At 39.6% G+C, this 26,749-nt stretch overlaps 1 pseudogene; it reads left to right on the forward strand.

Annotated features, from left to right (window-relative positions):
* The first annotated feature begins 20,421 nt into the window (after positions 1 to 20,421).
* On the forward strand, positions 20,422 to 21,467 carry LOC148021879 (large ribosomal subunit protein eL30-like; annotated as a pseudogene).
* The last annotated feature ends 5,282 nt before the right edge of the window (positions 21,468 to 26,749 follow it).

Genomic DNA, 26,749 nt, shown 5'->3' on the forward strand with positions numbered 1-26,749 from the left:
TTAATTTTTGTTTAATGTACGAATGCATCGAAAGTAGTAATACGTACGGATACGAGTTACGTTATTGCTTATGCACAATCGCAAGTGCAATACTACACATTGACATAATTAAATTGGATTATGTTAACGTATGCAAATGCGTCATTCACGTATGACGCATTATCTTCACACTTATACGAACCACATATTTATTCAATAAATATTTATTTATAGGGACAAAGTAAAATATCTTATATCCATCAAGAAAAATACATGCGATGGTTGATAGTAATGGTAGATACAAATAGTCGATAGCCAACAAGAACTCTCAATTGTTCCTTGGCTTTTTCATTGTGGAGAGGAGGGGCCAGCTTCCAATGAGAATAAAAGTTCCTTCTTTGCTTCAAAAATGATGCGCTCCCCCTTCAGCTATGTAACGTGTCCACTAGTATCATCCATGACACGTCTTAGCAGTCCATCGGAAAGGATGTCTAGAAAACTCCGCCCGGCACTCCCATGGAATGTTACGAGTTTTGCGATCTAGGTCTTCCTGCATCTGCCGCGTAGCGGAAGTATCCTGGCCGTTCCCACTTAGGATCGACCGAAATTAGGGTTTTTCTTATTGGTCATTAGCTAACAGCAACTAGCGTCAGACCCGAGCGAACTACTTTACGCAGAAACGCCATGTCTGAAGCGGATTCACGCTGCACTTGGTTCAAGGAGAATGGGAAACGAGAGGGATGCAAGGCTCAACCTCTCTGCCATAAGGCATAGTCCCATTCCGTTCCCCTAAAACAGTGTAAATCGGGTAAGACGTAACTCTAGGTCATCACTCTCGTTATTTGTTTTGATGATGATGATCATCCCGCTGTTCTTCGAGATTTTTGAGAAAAGTTCCCGGCTAACCGGGACCACCCAACCGTAGAACGGACCGTGGCCCATCCTCCGCACTTTCCTCGATTTGTTTTAGTTATGTAATTATCTAACACATTAATTTGACATATAACAATCAGCTTCTTTAATTAATCTTGTTAAGCACCGGTTCCTTCACGTAATCTTATCACGTGACATAGAAAAACAATATCAAGCAAGTTCTTTAAAAAAAAACATTTCATCATTTTATTTTTGAAATACAAGGAGTTCCGCCCGTAGGCTTGTCCATAATCCACTCGAAGGCTATCCAGTAATCCCCAGGGATCATTATTCCAAGCTTCTGCCCGTAAACTAGTATGCGGGCCTCGAGATCCAATCCTGAGTCACGTTAGCCTCTTGTGTAGGACCTAGAAGGCGAGGGATTTACGGCCAGAGCCCCCTGGCACCCAAGCATCCTCCTACTCCAAGTAGAGCTCAACGGAGAGACCTCTCGCGGCGGGTTCGGTCCACGTTCCCAGCGCGGTGAACAACCCCCTTGGTTAGGGTTAGAGGCAGGTAGTCGGGGTAACTGAAACTGCCTCTTCCTTCAGGCCTTTAACCTGAAGTATAGGTACTCATTTAATTTGTAATTCATAATTCAAACAGAGCCCTAAAATCTCTAGCAAGCACAAACATTTCCATTAATCAACCATGTTGTTTGGCAAACTGCTAAGGATGTGTTCTTTCCTTTTGAGTGTATCAGCACTCGTTCCCAAGGTGTCTTGTAAATTGGCAAGATCCTTTACATTCTGGTGTAGGGCATACCTTATTAACCCAACTTAGTCAACCCTAAAGTTCCTTAGATATGCTAGTTTTCGGTTTACAACTTTCCTTATTTAGAAGGATATCCAAAAATACGTCCTTTTGCAAGATAACTTGCGTAGGGATCTGCCATCCTTATTGAGGTTTTTTTTTACCCTTTCTCCTTGTGAATCAATCACAAGACTAAATGATTTCGTATTTGTCGCGCAAGTCCTATGATGGAATAATCTGTTTTAGATCCTTTAAGCTGACGTATGTCGGGCCTAGGGTTTCTTTTTAAGGATCTCAGGGATAGCCCTAGTTCTTTATCTTTACGAATTTTTTAGACCCTACAATAAGAAAAGTATCAAGTGCTTAGGGTATGAATATTTCTATGTTTAGATTGGTTTGGATATCTTTTGGAAGGTAATATTAATCGTCTTGTCACGGTTTTGCTATCCTTGTGACAATTTACTTTTCAGTCAATACAGTTCAATTTAAACTTCCTTTTTCCTTACAGATGAACTCATGCCAAATAACAAACATTTCCCTTGCTAAGATGTGCAATTAGCAATGATAACTTCCTAGTAATTTGAGCAACGAAAGAAACATTTCATGAATTTAATCATTTACAATGATTTGTTGCGAAAGGAATAAGACTAATGGTGCAAGATATAATTTCTATACCTTTAGGATTTAACTAAAATATACTACTATAGTAAATGGATAATCTTGCTCGTAATTTATAATGCTTGATGCAATTCGAAGGAAACTAAGTTCTATACATTATCATTCATTCAAATAAGCTAAACTCCTTCATTACAAATAACTCGGACAAATATATCCTATCCCTAACAATTTCTCTTTGCATGATCGACTTAAAACCGAATTAAAGCCAAGAAGAAAAACCTGGTTTTGGGGTGAGATATCCACATGGATACTGGGAGATGACCCTCCCACGGCTACGCCTTGGACTTTCTTAGGAGGCATCGCAATTGTAGTTTTTCGAACGTGGAAGCAGCTCTACAACTCCTCCTAGGAATTCCACCGTCGCTTCCTTGCACCGCTCGTCGATAGTAGTTTTTGGAAGGATCCCTCCTTGGAAGTCAGGGAAATTGGAAAGGGTGTTTCAGAGTCTTCTACGATTAAGACCCATTGAAGCCATGGGGAAGGCTTGATGGTCTTTTAATGACTCACTCAAACGAGGAACGAAAAGGGATGGAAAAAACATAAGGTGCAGGAGAGAACTTCTAAGGGGATATAGTAACCGTAAAGGTTATAAATAAGGTCACCGTAAAGGTTATAAATAAGATCGAAGGATCCTTAAGTCAAACTTAAAAGGGGGTTTCAATACACCACAAGGGGAGGGCTAGGGAAGGTTAAATACGGAGGAAAGAGGGGAGGTCCCCAAGCCAAGGGTTAGGGGTTTAAGGGTTAATACAGAGGGGGGTCTGGTTGAGGATTTATAAAATACGAAAAAAAAACTTAAGGAAAGGGGATAAGTGGCTTTTTTTTAAAAAAAACACGGGGGGTGTAATAGTAGGACCTTTAAGCCACCCTTTATAGGGGAAAAAGGGGCTTATGACCCTTTAAAACACCGGGGGGGGGGGGGTGGGGGGGTTTAGTAGGGAGAATTTGGTGAGGCACAAGAAGGGGGGTGAAAGGGGGCTTAAGGGGTTTTAAAACCCGAAGGGTGAAAAGGGGTTTAAAGGCCAAGGGGAATGGGGGCTAAGATGACCCCCCCTTTGGAAGCTTCCAAGCTTCCAAAAAGTCAAAGGGGGGGTGAGAGGACCATTAGTCGACTGCAGAATGGCAACGGCTCCTCCCTCCCTCCATGGCGTCATGATCCTCCGCCCCAGTCGGCCAGTGCGGCGAGTGCGTCCCCCTCTCCTTCCTTCAGAGGCAAAATTCCTCCCTCTCACGACAGCAGCCTGCTCCCCTCGTCCTCACGTATCCCCCTCCCTCCTTCCTTCTTATTTTTTTATGGGGGGGGGGGGAGAGAATCTCTCCCCCCTTACCTGTCATCATGCATGGCAAGGGAGCCAAGCAAGCTCCTACTCGACATGCCGCCGTGAAGGTGAAAATTTTTTTTTATTTCCTTTTTAATATATTACATTCTCTCCCCCTTAGAAGAATCCAGATGTCCTCATCTCGAGATAAATTGGGGATACTGATGGATGAGAGTGCCTTCATCTACCCAGGTGGCATCCTCTTCGAAATAATCTTTCCACTGGACGAGGCATTCTCTTAAGGTTCTAGATCTTAACTGTCTCTCCCTAACATCTAAGATCCTATCCGGCCTTAGTTCCAGGACTCCTTGACTAGGCATTACAATTTGTTGGTCATCAAGTACATGATTAGGGTTGGGTACATATTTTTTCAATAGGTTGATATGGAATACATTGTGAACCTTTAGGTTCTCAGAGAGTTGCAATCTATAAGCATTGGGTCCTAGGCATTTGAGGATTTTGTACGGCCCACAATACCTTGGACTTAGCTTCTTTCATTCTCCTAGGGATAGAGAACTCTTTTTAGGGCGTACACGAATGAAGACCATGTCTCCTTCTTCGAAGACTCTTTCTTGACGTTTCAAATCTGCGTATGCCTTTTGTCTATCCTTGGCTACTTGTATGTCTTGTCTTATTGACTTTATTTGATCATCCATGTCTTCCAACATCTGTCTTGACGCTTCAACTCTTAGGGTTGGATAAAAAAAGTTTAGGGGACTTCGACAATCATGACCATACAATGCCTGGAAAGGAGTCATCAGAATGCTCTACTGGTAAGAAGCATTGTAGGCAAATTCAACCAATGGCAAGTATTGAATCCACCTCTTCGGCTCTCGACAACAGTATGCCCTAAGCATATCTTTGATGATTTGATTTACTCGCTCTATTTGGCCATCTGTTTGGGGATGGTAAGCGGTGCTAAAACAGAGTTGAGTCCCAATAGCTTTAAAGATAGCTCTCCAGAAGTGTGATGTGAAGAGAGGATCTCGATCACTAATGATTCTTCTAGGTAACCCATGTAGCTTGAATATCTCCTTGATAAACAATCTTGCAATGTCAGAGGCTTTATAGTTTGTCTTTACTGGAATCAGGTGTGCAACCTTGGTAAGCATGTCAACCACAACCATAATGGAGTTGTATCCTCCTTGGACTTGGGGTAGGCCCACAACAAAATCCATACTGATGAATTCCCATTTCATTTGGGGAATGTCAAGCGGTTGCAGTTTCCCTGGCATCATGACATGTTCGGCTTTGATACGTTGGCAAGACAAACACTCAGTGACATATTTGAGAACGTCACCTTTAAGCCTCTCCCAATGGTAGCTCTTCCTAACTGCATTAAGAGTCTTAGCATAGCCAGGATGTCCTGCGAAAGGAGAATCATGAGCTTCCCATAATATCTTCTGCTTAAGGGACTGGCTTGCTGGTATACACAACCTTGTTCTGTAGTAGACAAGTCCATTATCAATGGAAAATTCCTAATACTTAGCTTGCAACTTCTGATTTTTCTCCTTGGTAGATATTTCCTTTATCATTGTTTGGTAGGCCAAATCACAGCATGCTTCCTCTCTAGCTAGTTCAAGTATAGGGTTGTTTGGCATAGATACTTTTATAGCCAGAGATCTAGCCGTTGATGGATTCTGCAAGATTAGGGAATTTAGGAATGCCTTGCGACTGAGTGCATCGGCAACTATATTCTCCTTCCCTGGTCGGTACTTGATTTCAAAATCATATTCCTCCAATACTTCAATCCACCGACGTTGCCTCATGTTGAGCTCGTTCTGGGTAAAAATCCATTTGAGACTCTTATGATCGGTTACTAGAGTAAACTTGTTACCCAACAGGTAGTGTCTCCAAAGCTTTAGAGCATGGATGACAGCTAGTAATTCCAGATCATGCGTGGCATAATTGTTTTCATGACTCTTCAATTTCCTTGAAGAGTATGCTACTGGATGACCTTCCTGCATAAGTACACACCCCAAGGCAAGAATGCTAGCATCAGTTACTACCTCGAACTCCTTATTGAGGTCAGGAAGTTTTAGAATAGGTGCTGATACCAAACTTTGCTTCAATTTGTCGAAGCTATTTTGTTCGGAAGTTGACCATGTAATGGAAGTCTGCTTCTTTAGTAAGTCTGTAAGAGGTGCTGCAATCAAAGCATAGTTTTTGATGAAGACCCTATACCATCCTGTCAATCCAAGAAAGCTACGTATCTCTTTGACGGATACTGGTATTGGCCATTCAAGCACATCTCTGACCTTGGCTGGGTCTACTGATATTCCTTCTGATGATACTATGAATCCCAGATATTCAATTTGACGCTTGAAGAATGCACACTTCTTCATTTTTGCATACAGCTTATGAGACCTCATTGTCTCAAGGACAATCCGAAGTTGAGGTTCATGATCTTCTTCCTGTTTAGAATAGACTAAAGTGTCATCGAAGAAGACAAGTATGAAATCATCAAGATATGGTCTAAAGATATCTTGCATTAATCTATTGAAGGTGGCAGGTGCATTTGTAAGCCCGAATGACATAACCAAGAACTCAAAGTGCCCATATCTTGTATTGAAGGCCGTCTTTGGAATATCTTCTTCCTTGATCCTTATCTGATAGTAACCTGACCTGAGATCAATCTTGGAGAAGATCTTTGCACCTTGAAGACGATCAAGAAGCTCATCTATTCTAGGAATAGGATACTTGTTCTTGAGTGTTGATTGATTCAACCCTCGGTAATCAATACATAGTTGAAGTGTCCCATCTTTATTTTTCTGGAATAGTACTGGAGCTCCCCACGGTGAGTTGCTAGGCCGACCTGATCTAACAGTTGCTTGAGTTGTTCCTTCAACTCAATTGCTTCCGGTATGGACATTCTATAAGGTCTCTTTGCAATTGGTGCAGCTCCAGGCACTAGCCTAATCTCATGATCTACTTCTCTTTGAGGCGGAAGTTCAATCAATTCCTCAGGAAATACGTCAGCATATTCCTTTAGCCAAGAGGTCCTTCATGAGACTCTTGCTTTTGATCTAACTTGTTGAGTTTGATCAGGTAAATGGGTAATCCTTTTCTGACTCCTTTTATGATCTGAGATACTTTGGCTAATTGGATTCTTGGCACTCCTGCCTCACCTTGAGTTGTGACAAATTCCCTTTCAAAGTTTCGAAAGGAATTTTGACCCTTTCCACAGTGGATGTGGGCATTGTTGGGGGCTTAAGCCAAATCCATCTCGAGTAGACACTCATGGATACCTAAATTCATGACTCTGAATTTGACTGAAGTCTTCTTTCCTCCCAGAAAGAATTCCACCTTTGCAGTTTGCCTGGTACAAGTTACCTCATGACCGTTTGCCAACTCCACAAGCAGGGTAGGTGCTTCTACTATGGTTATTCCTAAGCTTTTTGCACATGCTGGTGAGATAAAGGAATGTGTACTGCCACAATCAATCAAGGTTTTGAAACCTTTACCTTGATAGTCCGACGGTGTCTGAATCACCGAGAACTGGCGATTCGGCCCTTTCTTGTGTAAAGCGGCATGGACTGCCACTTTTTCAAATTCAGCTTCCATAGTCGGATCTTCCTCTTCTTCTTCTTTGCATATTTGCCTATTGGCAATGCAAGCGGTTCTTCCTCTTTCACGGGTAACGGCTCCTTGACTGCGGCCTGCACCTTGGAAAGGCGTTTGACGATGTCCTCCGCTGAGCTTGGGACATTGCCTCTTGAAGTGATCGGGTTCGTTGCAGTGGAAACAATGGAGGTTTCGGCCATTACTTTGAGTAGGAACAAAGTTGTTGACATTATTTGTCCTTGCTTTCTTCCTTTGTCCTTGATTATGACCTTGAACTCTCTTCATTTGAGGTCTGAATGCTCCTCTGTTCGGGTCACTATAGGACCAATTTTTGTTACCCCTTGGTCTAGCTTGCACCTCCTGAATTATAGGCGCCGCTCGAATGAGTGCATCCTGAAGATTTGATGGATGCATAAATTCGAGACGGGTATTTACGGGTGGATTTAAGCCCGCACAAAATTTGGACACCTGCTGCGTCATGTCCATCTGTGGCGCATACTTTAAAAGTGAGACGAATTTAGAGTAGTATGCGTCAAGAGTGAGTCCTAGTAGTTGTTTTAGCTCGTAGAACTCATTCATTTTCTGCGTACGATATGCAGGTGGTAAATATCTTCCCTACATGGCTTTCTTCAACTTCTCCCAGGTAACGGACCCCTCTGAAATCCCTTGATCTGTGCACCATTGCTTCCACCAAAGTCTGGCTTCGCCGGTGAGCTTTAACTTGGCGAGCATGGCCTGATTGGTAGGTGCAGTATCAGCTGCTTCAAAGTAATCCTCCATGGATTCAATCCAAATTTCAGCATCATCCTGGACGAATCTGCCTCTCCCGTCAAACTCGGGTGGCTTTATCTGCTTGAGGAGGAACTTCTTCTCCTGGGTCACAGTAGTACTTGATGTAGGAGGCGAATTTGGAACCTGTACCTGGGGTTGTGCCTGGATAAAAGTTTTCTTAACGTTATTATATGATAATCGATGTTAGCTTATCTTTCATTTTTAGTTCAGCTATCTCGTAAACAATGTAGCTACTTAACTTTTTAACAACTCTTATGCACAGCCAGATATTGATAAAAAGAAGTCTTTGTTTGTATTTACATGGGCATAGCTTTTTTGAATACAACGTTTCATGTGATGATAAGCCAATCATTTCATTCAATTTGGGGAGAACAACGTTGTATTGCATTTGTCTACAGGAACTGTGTAATAGTAGGGTTTTGGGTCATGGATCTTTAGGAATCGATAGTTCATTGGAAGTTCAGGATACCCTTTCCATTGGAATCCATACTTCTCATGGCTGCCCAACACTTTAATCCTGTCGGCTGGGATTACACGGGTTACTTCCTCATATACATATGAGTTCATTTCAACCCTCCGACCTTGAATATGTAAAGTCGAATTTACGTGAGCTTCCACAAAAATGAACAGCTTCATGACTTTCAAGTCTTCCAACCACTTGATCCTCTTTAGGTTGGTCTATAGATAAGCAAACCGGTGGGCGGCTATATAGTAGATTCTTGAAGACCCCGTCCATCTTCGTTCTATGTATAAAGGTGATGGATTATAAATATGCTCCAGGATGTTCATCATCCCAATTCTTTGTCTATAAAGGGGAGAATGCATTGCAGTCATAAACATGACCCGAAATACCAAAAACTTGTTCCACGCTTCATAATTCTGCAAGACAGCATTGAAGGTGAGAAAATGTTTGGACAACAACAATTTCTTTACTTCATTTTATTGAGATCCCATAAAAACAATTCCGTTGTTGGTCGGCTCTGATACCAACTGTAACGTGTCCACTAGTATCATCCATGACACATCTTAGCAGTCCATCGGAAAGGATGTCTAGAAAACTCCGCCCGGAACTCCCATGGAATGTTATGGGTTTTGCGATCTAGGTCTTCCCGCGTCTGCCACATAGCGGAAGTATCCTGGCCGTTCCCACTTAGGATCGACCGGAATTAGGGTTTTCCTGATTGGTCATTAGCTAACAGCAACTAACGTCAGACCTGAGCGAACTACTTTATGCAAAAACGCCAGGTCCGAAGCGGATTCACGCTGCACTTGGTTCAAGGAGAATGGGAAATGAGAGGGATGCAAGGCTCAACCTCTCTGCCATAAGGCATAGTCCCATTCCGTTCCCCTAAAACAACGTAAATCGGGTAAGACGTAACTCTAGGTCATCGCTCTCGTTATTCGTTTTGATGATGATGATCATCCCACTGTTCTTCGAGATTTTTGAGAAAAGTTCCCGGCTAACCAGGACCACCCAACCGTAGGACAGACCCATGGCCCATCCTCCGCACTTTCCTTGGTTTGTTTTAGTTAATTAATTATCTAACACATTAATTTGACATATAACAATCAGCTTCTTTAATTAATCCTGTTAAGCACTGGTTCCTTCACGTAATCTTATCACGTGACATAGAAAAACAATATCAAACAAGTTCTTTTTTTTTTTTAACATTTCATCATTTTATCTTTGAAATACAAGGAGTTCCGCCCGTAGGATTGTTCATAATCCACTCGGAGGCTATCCAGTAATCCCCAGGGATCACTATTCCAAGCTTCCGCCCGTAAACTAGTATGCGGGCCTCGAGATCCAATCACGAGTCACGTTAGCCTCTTGTGCAGGACCCGGAAGGCGAGGGATTTACGGCCAGAGCCCCCCTAGCACCCAAGCGTCCTCCTACTCCAAGTAGAGCTCAACGGAGAGACCTCTCGCCGCGGGTTCGGTCCACGTTCTCGGCGCGGTGAACAACCCCCTTGGTTAGGGTTAGGCAGGTAGTCGGGGGTAACTGAAACTGCCTCTTACTTCAAGCCTTTAACCTGAAGTATAGGTACTCACTTAATTTGTAATTCATAATTCAAACAGAGCCTTAAAATCTCTAGCAAGCACAAACATTTCCATTAATCAACCATGTTGTTTGGCAAACTGCTAAGGAAGTGTTCTTTTCTTTTGAGTGTATCAGCACTCGTTCCCAAGGTGTCTTGTAAATTGGCAAGATCCTTTACATTCTGGTGTAGGGCATACCTTATTAACCCAACTTGGTTAACCCTAAAGTTCCTTAGATATGCTAGTTTCCAGTTTACAACTTTCCTTATTTAGAAGGATATCCAAAAATACGTCCTTTTGCACGATAACTTGCGTAGGGATCTGCCATCCTTGTTGAGGTTTTTTTAAAACCCTTTCTCCTTGTGAATCAATCACAAGACTAAATGATTTCGTATTTGTCGCGCAAGTCCTGCGATGGAATAATCCGTTTTAGATCCTTTAAGCTGACGTATGTCGGGCCTAGGGTTTCTTTTTAAGGATCTCGGGGACAGCCCTAGTTCTTTATCTTTACGAATTTTTTTGACCCTACAATAAGGAAAGTATCAAGTGCTTAGGGTATGAATATTTCTATGTTTAGATTGGTTTGGATATCTTTTGGAAGGTAATATTAATCGTCTTGTCACGGTTTTGCTATCCTTGTGACAATTTACTTTTCAGTCAATACAGTTTAATTTAAACTTCCTTTTTCCTTGTAGATGAACTCATGCCAAATAACAAACATTTCCCTTGCTAAGATGTGCAGTTAGCAATGATAACTTCCTAGTAATTTGAGCAATGAAAGAAACCTTTCATGAATTTAATCATTTACAATGATTTATTGCGAAAGGAATAAGACTAATGGTGCAAGATATAATTTCTATACCTTTAGGATTTAACTAAAATATACTACTATAGTAAATGGATAATCTTGCTCGTAATGCATAATGCTTGATGCAATTCGAAGGAAACTAAGTTCTATGCATTATCATTCATTCAAATAAGCTAAACTCCTTCATTACAAATAACTCGGGCAAATATATCCTATCCCTAATAATTTCTCTTTGCATGATCGACTTAAAACCGAATTAAAGCCAAGAAGAAAAACCTGGTTTTGGGGTGAGATATCCACATGGATACTGGGAGATGACCCTCCCACGGCTATGCCTTGGACTTTCTTAGGAGGCATCGCAATTGTAGTTTTTCGAACGTGGAAGCAGCTCTACAACTCCTCCTAGGAATTCCACCGTCACTTCCTTGCACCGCTCGTCGATAGTAGTTTTTGGAAGGCTCCCTCCTTGGAAGTCAGGGAAATTGGAAAGGGTGCTTCAGAGTCTTCTACAATTAAGACCCATTGAAGCCATGGGGAAGGCTTAATGGTCTTTTAATTACTCGCTCAAATGAGGAACGAAAGGGGATGGAAAAAACACAAGGTGTAGGAGAGAACTTCTAAGGGGATATAGTAATCGTAAAGGTTATAAATAAGGTCGAAGGACCTTGAAGTCAAACTTAAAAGGGGGTTTCAATATGCCACAAGGGGAGGGCTAGGGAAGTTATAAATATGGAGGAAAGAGGGGTGGTTCCAAAGCCAAGGGTTAGGGGTTTAAGGGTTAATACACAAGGGGGTGTGATTGAGGATTTATAAAATACGAAAAAAAAACTTAAGGAAAGAGGCTAAGTGGCTTTTTTTTAAAAAAACACAGGGGGTGTAATAGTAGGACCTTTAAGCCACCCTCTATAGGGGAAAAAGCGGCTTATGACCCTTGAAAACACGGGGGGGGGGGGGCTAGTAGGGAGAATTTGGTGAGGCACAAGAAGGGGGGTGAAAGGGGGCTTAAGGGGTTTTAAAACCCGAAGGGTGAAAAGGGGTTTAAAGGCCAAGGGGAATGGGGGCTAAGATGACCCCCCCTTTGGAAGCTTCCAAGCTTCCAGAAAGTCAAAGGGGAGGGGGTGAGAGAACCATTAGTCGACTGCGGAACGGCAACGGCTCCTCCCTCCCTCCATGGCGTCGTGATCCTCCGCCCCAGTCGGCCAGCGCGGCGAGTGTGTCCCCCTCTCCTTCCTTCACAGACGAAATTCCTCCCTCTCACGACAGCAGCCTGCTCCCCTCGTCCTCACGTATCCCCCTCCCTCCTTCCTTCTTATTTTTTTTATAGGGGGGGAGAGAATCAAATCCTTCCTTCTTATTACAAGGGGGGGAGGGGGAGAGCCAAATCTTGCAATCCCTCTCCCTTTTAATATATTACAAGCTCTTTCTCCAAGAGAACCAAATCTTACACTTTAGCAAGGTCACCTAATGTAGCAAGCACACACATTGCTCCACCACACGTTTGGTCAAATAAGTAAAGAAGCTTTGACTGCTTAATTAGCACCACCTTCTCCAAGCTAGATGTCATAGGTATCGCTCAAAAAGGTCCAAACTTGGTCAAAAGCTCAAATTTTCATGATTTTTTTTTGCCGTCGTGGTGAGCACTTCTTATGGAAGAGCACCAACTCTGCAACAAGGTTGCCAATGTACTCCTTTAGAGCCGAATCCTTCCATCGATCCACATGTCAAGCTCCTCCTTGACTTGATACAAATTCATCTATATATAGTATGTCATGAATGACAAAGTCAAATCAAACAATATATTTAGCAACTAACCTAGAGTTATCAGAAAGCAACAAAACTTGACGGTAGGGTGCATCGGGTCCCTCAAAGTCCACCGGTGAGATCTTGGCAAAAAATGATGCCTGCAACTGCCCTGTCCAAAGTTTGGTGTCTGGGGCCACTTTTTGTGAAATCTTGGAAAAAAATGATGCCTGCAGCTACCCTGCTGTCTGAAGTCTGGCATCTGGACCAGGGCAACTACAGGCATCATTTTTTACCAAGGTTTCATTGGTTGGACTCCGGAGGACCCGACACATCCTACTATCAAGTTTCATCGCAAAAAATTATATGGCAGTTAGAAATCTCAACTTCTCCAAATCATATTGTATCTTCATTTTCTCGTGTGTTAGCGAGAAACCGCTTTGGGTAGAAGGATCTACAAACTCCTTGGTAGGAAGCTGGGGCCTTGGTCCAAATAGATCATGTTGTAGTGCTTCAAATTCAGCATCTGGCACAAGGTAATAATCTTCCATCAAGGTAATATGCTCTTGTGGTGCTATGATGGTACTCATTATATATAAGCTTGTGCCATAATATCTTCCAATCTCTACCATTGTCGGATGCACATCCATGTAATCATAATCAATAATACCATCGAATCCCTGACTAGGATGAAAAACAACTCTTCTTTCTTCATTTCCAAGTATTACAACACATCTGATAGAAGCAAGTATTATACACCATCTACTTCAATGGGCACCAAGGAGGCAAGGTTGGGTTTGTCAACTTGTGGCTGTTCTGAAGAAGATGGCACCATGAGAGCCAACCCTTGCTCTACCACTACTACCCGATGTTCCTCTTTAATATTTATGAGCTATTTAATCAGCTCTTCTCCCATGTATGTGATAGCAACGACCTGTGGAGTTGTATCTTCATCACTCTCCTCCTCTAGGGATGTATCGAATGCAATGAGATAAATTACCAATGTGCAATCACACTCCACGAGATCCAAAGGTATTATACCTCTGCAGTGCCCATGGGAACAATGCGTACTCTGTGCAAAAGATCCACATGGGCTAGACATCTATTCACCACTTTTTGGTGATTCTTCCTTGCCTGAAATACCAGGGAGCTATTACAGAGGCACATAAGTCATGCCACATCCCTCGATGGAGTATGAGAAAGTAGCAATGGTGCTCAAAAAGTCTTCCAAAACCTGAAGGGGGGAATCCAGCGATGAGAGCACTCTTTCAAGGTTGAAGTTCTTAGAGAAAACATGAAATATCTCATCATCTTGGCTAGCAAAGATAGTCTTGTGGATCCACCCTTCAAAGTGTGTGCAAGCATCCATCATAGCAGGTAGGAGGGATGTGGTGGATATAAAGAGATGAATAGAGAAAGTGTGAAATGAAACAATGAAACAAGAACTAAACTAGTTCTACCTTTAAAACCTTGAGTTTTAAACCATTAAGGGCTGTTTGCATACGATATTTAGTTATGGCTTTACTTACGTCTTTGTAAAGTTTACATGCATATGTTAATGTATTGATGTGAAGAGTGTATAAAAAGTTTATGATTTTGCATAAATACCATAATTTAAGTTTGCAAGTGACAATATTCTATTGGCAAATGTTTTTTGATAATTTATAGGTGTTGGACATTACAACTTGTGGTGTTGGGATTTTTAGGAAGACTATAAACTCTAAAATATTTGGAGCCACACACTTTCCACTAGTAATAGAATCTTCAGCTCAGCTTCGAATTTTCGTACCATCTAGTTTAAAATAGAAGCTAATAAGTGGATTCTGCATTAACATTATAATTTATTGGTGCATTATACTTAAGGGCCAATCATCCTCCATTTGCAACACTTGGGGCTTGCGGCCCTCACAAATGACAATAACATCCACAACTACACTTTCACGCATGTCTTGATCAAGGCACAACCATTTACCCTTGAGCATCCTCCATCTACGATACTTGATCACTAGGCATAAAGTCTGTCGTGTGACAAAGTACTTATAATTGGAAAGGAAAGTTAGCCGATTCATCCCAAATTAAGATAATAGTCAACTAAGAGAGAAAATTTTTACTTGAAAGCCATGTCCCTTATTGTGACTCGACACTCCACTGTGTTAGGACTGTGAGTCATTTTTTATGTCCAAGTTTTGCCTAGAATCCTTGTTACATAATTCTCTGATGCACTTTTTATGACGTACGTTCTTTTGGTACATCTCAAACCCTTACATTCCTTCAACATGTGTGCAAAAATTGCAATCGGTATGAACCAGCTTAGATGTACATTCTTTGAGCCGGTGCTTGGCTTCATAGAATTCAATGTCTACATAAATTTTTGTGCTACACATGTGCAAAATGTCACTGCTACACAATGGCCATTCTATGCTATTGAGATTAGATATGTGCATAAACTCAAGGGTTCCATATTCTCGACCCCCCTTGGGAAATATGTACTTGGAGTCATAGAAAAAAACAAGGTCCTCTACGAGCTACTTAGTTATATGCCCCTCAAAGAGCAATCTACCAATTTTGAAGTGATAACACTTAAAAGAACCTGTGAAACTCTCAACATTTTGCCACTCACAGCAATTCGAAAGGTATACTTCTATAAATACGAGAGGAGTAGTTACATAGATATCATGAAATTTCTCATTCTCAATGAGTTGCAAATACTTACTATTTGCAATGTTTCGTTGAAAGGGCACAGTGATGGGTGCAATATGTATTTGTTTTTGCATGAATACATGTTGTATAAACGCCTCTGTTACAAGGTGAGAATCAACATTTCTTTGTTTGAGAGCTAAAATTTTACCCTTCTAGTGCTTTGATACATCTACAACTGCAGATGCTTTCACTCTCAAAGCCTCGGGGGGCGGGGGGGGGGGGGGGGGGGGGGTCACTATGTATAAAAATGTGTGTAATGTGAGTTCAAAACAAGGGAATATAAAAATACATAGGCTTACATAAGTACATTTATAGAAGAAAATATTTTAAAAGCAATAAATCTATTCACAAAAGGGGTCTTTATATTGAACATGTAAAGTTTTTACAAAAGGCTATTATTAAATCATAAAACTGGCCTAGATCTTTAACAAAAGGGTTATATGATGAACCTCAACAAGTAAATATAGTACCCCTAATCTTTAGGGTATTATGCTCTCTCTCTCTCTCTCTCTCTCTCTCTCTCTCTCTCTCTCTCTCTCTCTCTCTCTCTCTCTCTCTCTCTCTCTCTCTCTCTCTCTCTCATACAAGAGGTGGAGGATGGGTGACTCATGGGTGAAAATACCCAACATTGAAGAGACATTCTCTAAAGTGGTCAAGCACTTGGACTTAGGTTTTGTAAAGCCAACCTAAAAGAAGATAAATAGTGCTTGTTACATTATTTTGTGGAGCTGCATGAGAGATGCATGCTCTCTTTCTCTCACACACACACAAAGATGTGAAAAAGATGGAATGAATCTTCCTTCTTCTATTAGAAGTTAATCAAAAGCATCAGACACATTCGGGACTAAAGTATTCTCTAAAGGCAACTATCAAGATTGTTTGTACTTCTTTTATTATTAATAGATAGATTATGTATGTAATGTGACAGTTTGATTTGTTTTTTTTTCTCATTCGTGTGTGTGTGTGTGTGTGTGTGAAACTAGGCTCAAAGGAGTATGACCATGAACAGTTGATGGCATTATTTTCTCTTCTTAGGAGGTATAAAAGAGTAATTTTGACAACACTCCAATTTAAGATGCAAGGGACACATAATTAGTAAGTAGCCATGTAAGTCAATAATGACAGGATTTTGTAACACATGCCTTCAAAAGTGATATTACCCTACTATCATAAGACACAAGTTAAGCTTCCTAATAATAACTATTGTAAAAACCTTATGTTTTGTCTTTATCTTTAACATAATATGAAATTTCTTCATACATGTACATACATACACATATACATGTACATATACATAAATGCACTTTCTTTATATATGTACATATATATACATCTACACACATATGTCCATCCATACATACATGCATGCCTGCACACACACACACACACACACACACACACACACACACACACACACACACACACACACACACACACACACACACACAAAGAGAAGTTAATTTACATAATTTAATAAAAAAGAGTTCGAAAATAGCTCTTGGATTAGAAACAAGGGTTTTGTAAACCTTCAAAACTTTCTAATGAGCATGACATTAACAAACCTGTCAAAGAAGTGGAGATATCTCAAGATGAGGGGGAAACTCTTTTAAGGAAGCCACACGAAAGCGGTTCTGCTTCTAATAAATTACAAGCCAATGATTCTCATGCATCTATTTTTCTTTGTAACTTTGTTCAAACAAGAGCTGAATATCTTATATAAAGGGTTAATAACATCAATGACAAAAATAAGTTACACTAGTGAGGACCAATACTAAGATAGCTTCCAACAAGTAAAGATAATCTCAAAGAGTGTAAAACATATAGAATGTTGATGTGTTGATGTGCTCTTTCTAGCCCAATTATGTTAATGTACAGGAAGTTATTGTTTTACACATTGCATCCAAATTTCATAATCCATGGTCTAATGGAAGTCACTCAAATGGTTTTGAAGCAAGCACAATACACATGCTTTTTTGTCATGCAAAAGCTTTGTGACCAAACTTTCTTATGTAGTGCTATTAATCAAGAGACCTTAGATGCATTACCTTATGCAGTGAGCCCACACCCATGTTATATGGAGCCCTCATTAATTTGTAGGAGCATCCCCGCAAGAGAATCCATCACAAATCAAGTTACTCAAAAATATATTTGGACCTGTTTACATCTCCATATGGAATCGCTCTCTTTCTTTGTTATATGTATGTCCACACACACACACACACAAATGATTTAGGCAAGGTCCAAATTTGGACACCACATCTTGATTGGTCTTGTTGGAGGGTGCGCAAGGAGTATTGGGAAGTCTAATTGTATTTGTATGCATGCACACTTGAGGGGGCTAAGAGTAATGGTAAACTTCCTTTGTCTAGAACACATGTATGCATGTTTTGGAAACTCTTTCTCTTTGGGTCAGTGAAATAAGGCCAATTCATAGAATATTGAATATGTAACTTTTTCATACCCAAACAACCTTACTCACTCAAAGCAATCTCCATGTGCACTGAGAAGGTGTTTACATAGGATGGCTCGGATTTTGGACTTTTTTGTTTGTGTGATAGTGGCATTTGAGTTTTGATCATCGAAAAAGAACTCGATCTCCAATAATTAAGGAGCTTAAACCTTGCTTTGGTTTTGAATTTCCATAATGCATACAAACTTGTATGCCAATATTTGGTCATGTGTATAGGCTCGAAGGAAGCTCAATGCACAAGGCTAAGCAATAAGAGGATAATGTAAAGTTTTCTTGATCATTAACTCGTGTAGTTCACTAGGATTAAAGGGTCACAAGCACTTAACTACACATTGTTTCTAAGCACACGCATTGGGGCTTCATATACCCCTACTTCACAAGTTACTTCCATGCCAAGGGGATGATGCACTAATTGCAACTTTTTTACGCACTTGTTTGAATGCATTCATCTTTTCCATAGTGAACATCGTGTGCGTGATACATATATACATACATACATATGTGTATATATGCTTGTTTTTGGTATGTATGAGCTTGCTTGCATATATATATATATATATATAGATTATCTTTATGTGAATAGGGGCTCTAGAGGAGCGAGGCCAATTCAAAAAAAGCCAAAAAACAGAAAGAGAGAGGAGGCAAATTTGATCAAGATTTAGGTAGAGGACGCTATTTTAAATGGTCGAAATTGCGCAAAACTTGCGATGTGAGGGAGGACACCGAGATCGCAAACAGAAGAGGATCGAAGCAGTTTCGAGTATATAGAGGACTTAGGATAATCGAGATGAAGAAGATGATGCCGAGGAGGAGGACGAGGGAGAGGGAGAGGGAGAGGGAGAGGAGGAAGAAGGTGTTCGTGACAACGTGGATACAGAGGTATGCATGCTACGAATGCATTATAGGACGATGTGAGGGCAATGTTTCAGATTGTCGAAGTCGTCAAAGGTTATGCTTTTCTGGCATTCTCTGCTCTCACAGTCATGCTGCGTATGCATTCAAACGATTAGTAGACATGATACTCTCTTTGGTATTGACTAGCCTCATGGGTAGAATCCTTTTGTCAGTTGTATGAAGCATTTGAGTGTGTTTTAACTCTTTCATCATTCTCATAGGTAGTTGCAGGAGAAAGTCAATAATACGTTCATGTGTCACGCATGAGAGAGGTGAAGGGAATCCGCAATGTCTAAATGGAAGAGGGATGGTATAGATCTTCTTCTTTTAAAGGTGAATTGAATACAAATCTTGCTACAATGAAAACTCCTTTTGGGGCTGCAATGAAATGAAAGAGGGGAGATTCTCTGTGATGCTGAGAGAGCTAACAGGAGTGGAGAAGATCATGGAGCCTCAAACCATGAAGGAATAAGGGGAGAAGTATTTTTACAGGTCATTGTGTCTACAACAGGAATCCCTCCTATTTTGTTTTTTGATGTTATTGACCATTGGAGTCTTCTATAGCATGTACTCCATCGGTTAATACCAAGGTTACCCTCAAAAGAACTATAGATTATCATTAAAAGCAAGCTTTACAGATCAGTGATTTGGAAGAAGAAAGGATAAAGAAGTAGTAATCAAATCTCATGCTTACAGAAGAGGTTTGCCTTAAAAAAAGACAAAAAAAGCACTGAAAGGAGGAGCGGTTGTATAAGAAGAGCAAGAAGGATGTCACATGTATAGAAGAGGGTTGGCATATTCTTCATGGATATCTTTTTAGGGTAGGCATGCAGGTTATCTATGTCATCCATCAGAGATCTGTTGGGGTAGGAACAAAGTGGACAACTAACTTGCCAGATTCCAAGGATGGTTGCATAAAACACTAGAGGATTCAACTTTGAAGGAGTGAGACCTCAATTTCTTCTTAGAGAGGGGGTGCCAAAATCTATCCATCTCCTTAGAGGTACTAGCACATATGCTCTGGTCATGAGTTGAGTATTGAAACAATTTAAAGATGAAGAGAAAGCTTCTTGCAAAGCTTTTCTAGAAGAATCATATTGTTGGTTCAATGCTACTGAGGAGCCATCCATGAAGGCTTGACCCTTACTGCAACTAAAATATCAATTTCATGATGACTTTTTATCATGTTGCTATTGTGTGGGACACTAACTACTTTATTATATGAAAGTAGATGGTTGTTTAGGTGTCTAGAATGACTACCATGTGATGCCATAGAATTGATGGAAGCAACTACTCGAAGATCATCTATGCAGAGGATCAGCTTGACATTATGGGCATTCTGTAAACAACCTTGAACAGCACAAGGATTACAAAAATCATCCTTTGTTCTCCATTAACTTCAATGTGGTGGCATACAAGCTTCTTCCCAAGGAGGTCTGTCCTCAATCTATTATGAATCCAGAGTGAGCTATGGGCTTATATTATGAATTTTCTTTTAGTTTATGTTTACGCTAGTTCTAAATATATTGAAAGTTGTTGCATTATGTTTGGTATAATAATGATCACGATGTTTGGTATAAGAATGAGCATGGAGCAACCCTATAGAGTGCACATTGGAAGGTCTAAAAACACAGGTATAGCATCAAGCTTGTAATTTACAAATGATGTAGCTCTATTATTTGCTAACAGATGCTTTAAGTTAGCATCGAGTAATTGTGCAGAGCATGCTTTGGGAGGATTGAGAATGCCGGTATAGCCTCTTAGACCTCCAATGTGGGTTCAATGGTAAGTGATGATTGGAAATAATATCCATAAACAGGGAGCAACAGTAGAACACATGAGTCCCTTAGCATGAAGAGTGAGCTATCCACCTGGAGTAGCCAAATTAAGTCCGAGCACAAGTCATAATTCAACTAGTAGGAATAACTTTTAAGCAATAGTATCCTAGCAGCAAGGAAGTAAAATGCAAGTGGAGTGCATATGACTAGTGCATGCTTGAACTGAAGCTCAAAACTTTGAGGATTTGTAATTTTAGTTGCAAGATGCAAGAAGAGGGCTACATGGAGGATGAGCAAGTCCTTATGTCTAAAGGATCAATGTATGACATGGTAAGGCGTAGTCTATTGTACAAGCTTCTAAATATTCTTGTCTAGTGGTGGTTGTAAAATTGTTATCAGGCAATGTGTGAATGGGGATCCATGGCATGAGATCCAAGTCATCGTAAGAAAGTATTAACAACATGCTTGCACTTGTTATGAAGAGCGGAAAGTACACTCTGGGATATAAAGCTACATTGAAGTCATTGCATGGTGGCAAGGGTACATATCTATTAAGTTGCACTTCGGGGTTTGATTGGTACTTTGCTTTGCTACATGGTAAACATTTTTGATATGCAAGTAAATTGATCATTATTGCAAACAACTGCCCACCTTTGAGAAAGTCAGAAATTGAGTATTATGGGATGCTTTCAAAGATTGGCGTAAATCATTATACTGGAAGTGAGTTTAAACCTACCCTTTCATATTTTAACAAAATTTTTAGAGTAGCTTCTTTGATTCTCATTGGCTCACTTTGTGTGTGTTATATGCAGACAATGTAGATCTTGGCACTGCTTGTGGAAGGTATTACAGAGTGTGCTGTCTTAGCATCACTGATCTTGGTAAGTCATACTCTTTTACATAGTCATTGATGGAAACTTATACAGCTTACCATTTCATACATACGTGTAAATCTATCGTGATCAAGATCCTAATAGTTACTTGGTTATTGATGATCTTAGGTGATTCTGATATTATCAGGACAATGCAAGCAAAATAGGGGGGTATACTTCTTGAACAAGCTTGAGAAAGCAAACCTTGTAGGCAATTTCAAGCATTATCCAAGCCTTCATTTTTGAATTTTAGGATTTGAAAAATTTCCAGGATATGATTAAGTTGAATTTTGAAATTGAACATTCTTTTTTTTGAATGTGGAGTTTATTTTGTTGGACGTTTAGCAGAATATCTACTTTTACTTATGTTAGTCCTTTTGTGTGTATATTCGTGGCTAATGTTTTTTATGGCAGGGCGTGACTATAGGGGATCAACAATTAGACTTTCTCAAGTTTGGCATATAAAGTCGAACTCAAAAGAGGCTACACCTTCAAGCAAGTATGGAAAGTTTTACAATGGCAAGTGCTATATAGTCTTGTACTCTCATCCAAGAGAACAAAGAGGAACATCTTGTATTTTCTTAGTTGGGAAACCAGAGCACTTTGGTAATCAAACATGTTTTGTCTAGGGTGCAGTGTTGTGTATATGTGATTATCTTTCTTTTTCACAATTGCAAACCTATGTATTGGCAGGAGACCCTTTTTTCAACAACACAACATGCCAATGGAATTGCAAGTCCCATGCTTGAATTTGCAGTTCAGGTAATGCCTTATGTTGGAATATAGTGCTTCTAGATTGCCTTGTCAATCACTGTAATTGTGTAATTGTCACTATAATTGTGGTGGAAAATTGAAAGTTTTAGTAAAAAAAACAAGCTTGAACAAATTGAATATTTACCATGCTACCAACCAACCATCATAGCTGTATTTTTTCTGTCTAGACAGACACACAATTGGGTGGCATCATTCGTGGCATCATTCTTGAATCATAGATGGACTACTCTTGTGTTTAGGATTTGTCTTGGATACAACACATTCTCAGAGATGCTTCAAAAGCTCAATTTCCCCAATCCTTGAGATGAGAAGACCACAGGCTCATATCATTCTTATTTATCTATACCCACTTCTCTCATCAAGCATTTGTCATATATTGTTATTGTGTGTGTATGTATTACATGCACATGATGTGCTTTGTAGGAATGATAGAGAAAATAATTTAAGATGAATTAGATGCAAAAGATGTAATGATAGCCCGTTGCTATCACAACAGGACAACTCCAAGATAAATATCGCAACTAAGAGAGCCCTAAGGTAGTACTAGGATGGTCAAGATGTGTATTCTGATAATTTCTACTTCAATTTTTATAATTCAAGACCACAAGGTTGGCTCTATGACAGATTTGAGCAACTAGCTTACTAGCATCTGTGTATTGTACATCTAGTGTCTCTATTTGGATTTTTTTTCAAACCCCTAGTTTTATTTATAAAATTCTAAATTTTACAATTGGATGTTATATATCATGAAGATATTTTGCAAAGCTTCATCATCACTAAAAAGCTAAACTCTTTTATGAACCCTCAAGAGTTGGTTGTGATTAATTTTATGATAAAAATAGTGTTTTGTATTTATTACATAAGGATTTGCTAAATTCTTTTCTTAAAAAATAAATTTACAGTAAGGGATTTATAAATTATGGTAAGAAGTTATAGAAGGGTCGAAAAAATCACAAAAAAGGTTACATAGGGATATATAAAACATGCCATGAACTCATGTCATATATAGGATTTATACATAGTGACCCCTCCCCCCCCCCCCCCTTGAGCTGAAAGCTCCCTTCATACATAGACGCATATGTACCCAAGACGAGCAATAATATGTATCAGTGATCCAATTCCCTTCTTCATCTTTTTTGTTATGTACTTCTATCAACAGAATGCTTGTTCTTCTCTCAGGCATGATAACCTACGCATTAGATGTAAAGACATATGTATTAATCCCTAAATAATAAGCATTTTAAGTCTATCTAATAATCACCAATATGCTATACAAATCAACATGGCATTAAGATATGTTTACACTTTTGTAAACAGAAATAAACATCGATATCGAAATGCATGTGGATATGTTCATCGACACAAAGTTTAGATTCAATTTCAAGGCATCATTTTAATCATACCATTTACATGAAATATAATGAAAAGAATAGCACAAGAATACTCAAAGAATTTTTCCAAAATAAGTTTTATTATAATGAATAGGAGTTTGATTTGACTCAATACATTGTATGAAATGTGGGTATTATAGAGTAGTTATTACGAGGATAGTAGCCACATGGCATGCAAATCTTAATAGGCACATTGGATTGACACTTGAGATATTCTAAGACTCAACACATTGTGTGTTATATGGATGACATGATACAAGAGTTTCATGGATCATTGTCAATTGGCATGGACATCCGAATGGACACATAGGATCAATAAAGTAGAGGATTTTTGAACCATCGACTTTCAGCAGATCCATATCATCCAACACAAAGAAATCACTCACCATATCAAAACAGTCAATCGAGAATTATGTGCTTCACCTAAACCTTGTACAATACCTGCATGTACAAAAAAAATACATGCATGAATCCCTTTTAACAAAAATACTTGCATAAATCTCTTTTAATAAAAAATATCTAGATAATTGCATGAATAGAAGCAATACAAAATAGGGCCAATTTACCTATAAGCTGATTTGCTGAAGATAAGATTGAATCGTTGTTGCTGATCAAAACCCATTACAAATGATGGACATAAGAAAACATCAATCCCATCAAACACAAAAGTCACTAATTAAATGAATAAATTTTGGCACCACAAAATATGACAGATTTACCCATAAATTGAGCTACAGAATCTCTGCTCTACCTTGTGTTAAGTGATGCAACAACAATTGTTCCTTAAGTTAGAACTAGCATCAAATCCTATTGTAAAGACAGTAGAAAAGGGATAATGCAGAGAGGAAGAAAGAGTGTGTGTGTGAGTACGCAGGAGAGAGAAAGAAATGAGCACCTATCCAATCTTGCCCAAATTGATCTCTGCAAAAGACAATAGCAAGAGTTAGTATTTACATGAAGGTATATTGAAAAAATAGTAGAAAAGAGGAAACACAGAGAGAGAAAGAGAGAGGGAGAGAGAGGAGCACTTACTCAATGTCACCCAAAATGATCTCTACAATAAAACAACAAGGGTTAGAACTAACATTATGTTGTATTGAAAAGTTATCAGCAAAAAAAAAACCAAAGAGAGAGAGAGAGAAATTAACACCTTTGCCTCTTGCTCCAAATAAACTCTACAAGAAAACAACAATAAGAACCAACATCAAATTCTATTGAAAACACAACACAAAAGAGAAATAGCACATAGAGAGAGGGGGGAAAGAAAGGAGAGAGAGAGAGAGAGAGAGAGAGATGAGCACCTTTGTCTCCTACCCAAAACAACCTTTGTAATAAAACAACAATAACATTAAGAAACGATATCAAACCCTATTGAAAAAATAGCAAACAAGAGAAAATGCAAAGAGAGATGGGCACCTGTGTTTTGCCCAAAATCTAGAGCTCCATGGAGCTTCAATGGAGACGAAAATTCACAACTATAGAGAAGAGAGAGAAAGTGGTATGTTGCTCAACTTTTGGGTCAAATTGATTTGGTGAAAGGGGGAAAAATCAAAATGGAAAATTCTCCAAAAAAAGGTGGAGAAATATGAGGTGAGAGAAACTCAAATTTTGTGTACTATTTATTCTCCCTTTTTTTAAATCCCCCACTACCCCTTTTTTGGATAGAATACCCAAGATTTGGAGAGGGAAGATTCACCCTCCATGGATGTCAACATCTAGCCTTCCTATTGGACAATCCAAAGGTCCACATCTTAAACTATATTATTTTTAAGGGCCCATTTGTGAGTTCATTTCTTTCATAATGTCAAGGAGTTACAAAAATTGCGACAAGCTAGTTTGATCTTCCCTGTTCAACACATTGAATGGTGTTCACCTGTTGTTATAAGGAAGAAGAAAAATAATCAAATCTAGCTTTGCTTAAACTTTAGAGAGCTAAATAAGCAAACGCATAAGGACTACTACTCGTTGCCCTTTATTGATCAGATTTTGGACCAGTTAGCAGGTAGGGAAATATATTCATTCACGGATTGCTTTGCACGATATAACCAAATGGAAATTGCAGAAGAAGACAAGCTTAAAACAAGATTTATTGTTGTATTTGGTACCTTTGCGTACCATGTGATGGCATTTGGTTTATGCAATGAACCTAGTTCATGGCAACGAATAGCAAATAAGACATTTGATGACATCACCCCAGAGGAGTTGAATGTATTTATTGATGACCTAGGGGCAGCCACCATAAGAGAAAGGCAATTCCTTATTTTGCGGAAGTGTTTTAAGTGATGCAGACAATTTTGCATAGCTCTTAACCCATGGAAGTACATCTTTGGGGTCCCTTGTGGCCTATTGCTAGGTCATGTTGTTAGATCAAGGTCATAGTTGCCATGAGTTTGTCGTATGTGCCGAAAGAAGTACACAGCTTTCTCTCATCTGTGGGGTACTACTAGAGGTCCATAAATTCCTTAGCAGAAAGAATGTTGCCACTAATGAATCTATTATCCTTTAGCTGAGTGTTTGAATGGAGTGACCCTTGTAAGGTAGCTTTTAATCATGTGAAACAGGAGCTAGTAAAAGCACTAGTTTTAAAAGCACATAAAAGGGGCAAAGTATTCTATATATTTTTAGCAACCACCATGCATAGTATTAGTTGCTACTTATTCCAAATCTAGGAGAAAAAATAGTACCATCCGATTGCTTTTGCTAGTCGAAAGTTAGGCATATCAAAAATCAACTACACCTACATGGAGAAGTTGTGCCTTGCAATGGTATTTGCGACTAAAAAAATTCATGCACTGCATTTTCTATGAGAAGGTTGCATTTTATACAAAGACGGAAGGGCTTAGATTGTTGATAATCAAGTTACAACTGCCTGATCATTTAGCAAAGTGGTTAATCACTTTGCAAGAGTTTGATTATGAGATCAAGAGTAATCCACTAAGGTTGTAGGGCATTATGGAATGCCTTGTGGATTTCGAGGAGCCGAAAGAGACTTTAGTTGAAGAGAGTGATGTTGAGTTGCTATTTAAAATTGATACGACGTCTATTCCCTCCTAGTATGCCACTATAACGCATTACCTCTCGACACAAGAGACTGGATCCAAACTATCAAAATCAGAGAAGAGGAAAATTAGACAACAAGCATTGAAATTTTCCTTGAACGTAGGAACATTATATCTGTAGGGGGTTGATGATATCTATAGCCGATGTGTGATGCCTGAGGAGGTTCCATTCATTTTGGAAGAGTGCCATGACTTCACTTGCGGAGGGCCTTTTGCTGGGCAGTT

This window comes from Lygodium microphyllum, chromosome 17 (assembly GCF_053477565.2).
Source record: "Lygodium microphyllum isolate KBCC chromosome 17, Lygodium_microphyllum_v1.1.10, whole genome shotgun sequence".
In the NCBI taxonomy this organism is placed as follows: Eukaryota; Viridiplantae; Streptophyta; class Polypodiopsida; order Schizaeales; family Lygodiaceae; genus Lygodium; species Lygodium microphyllum.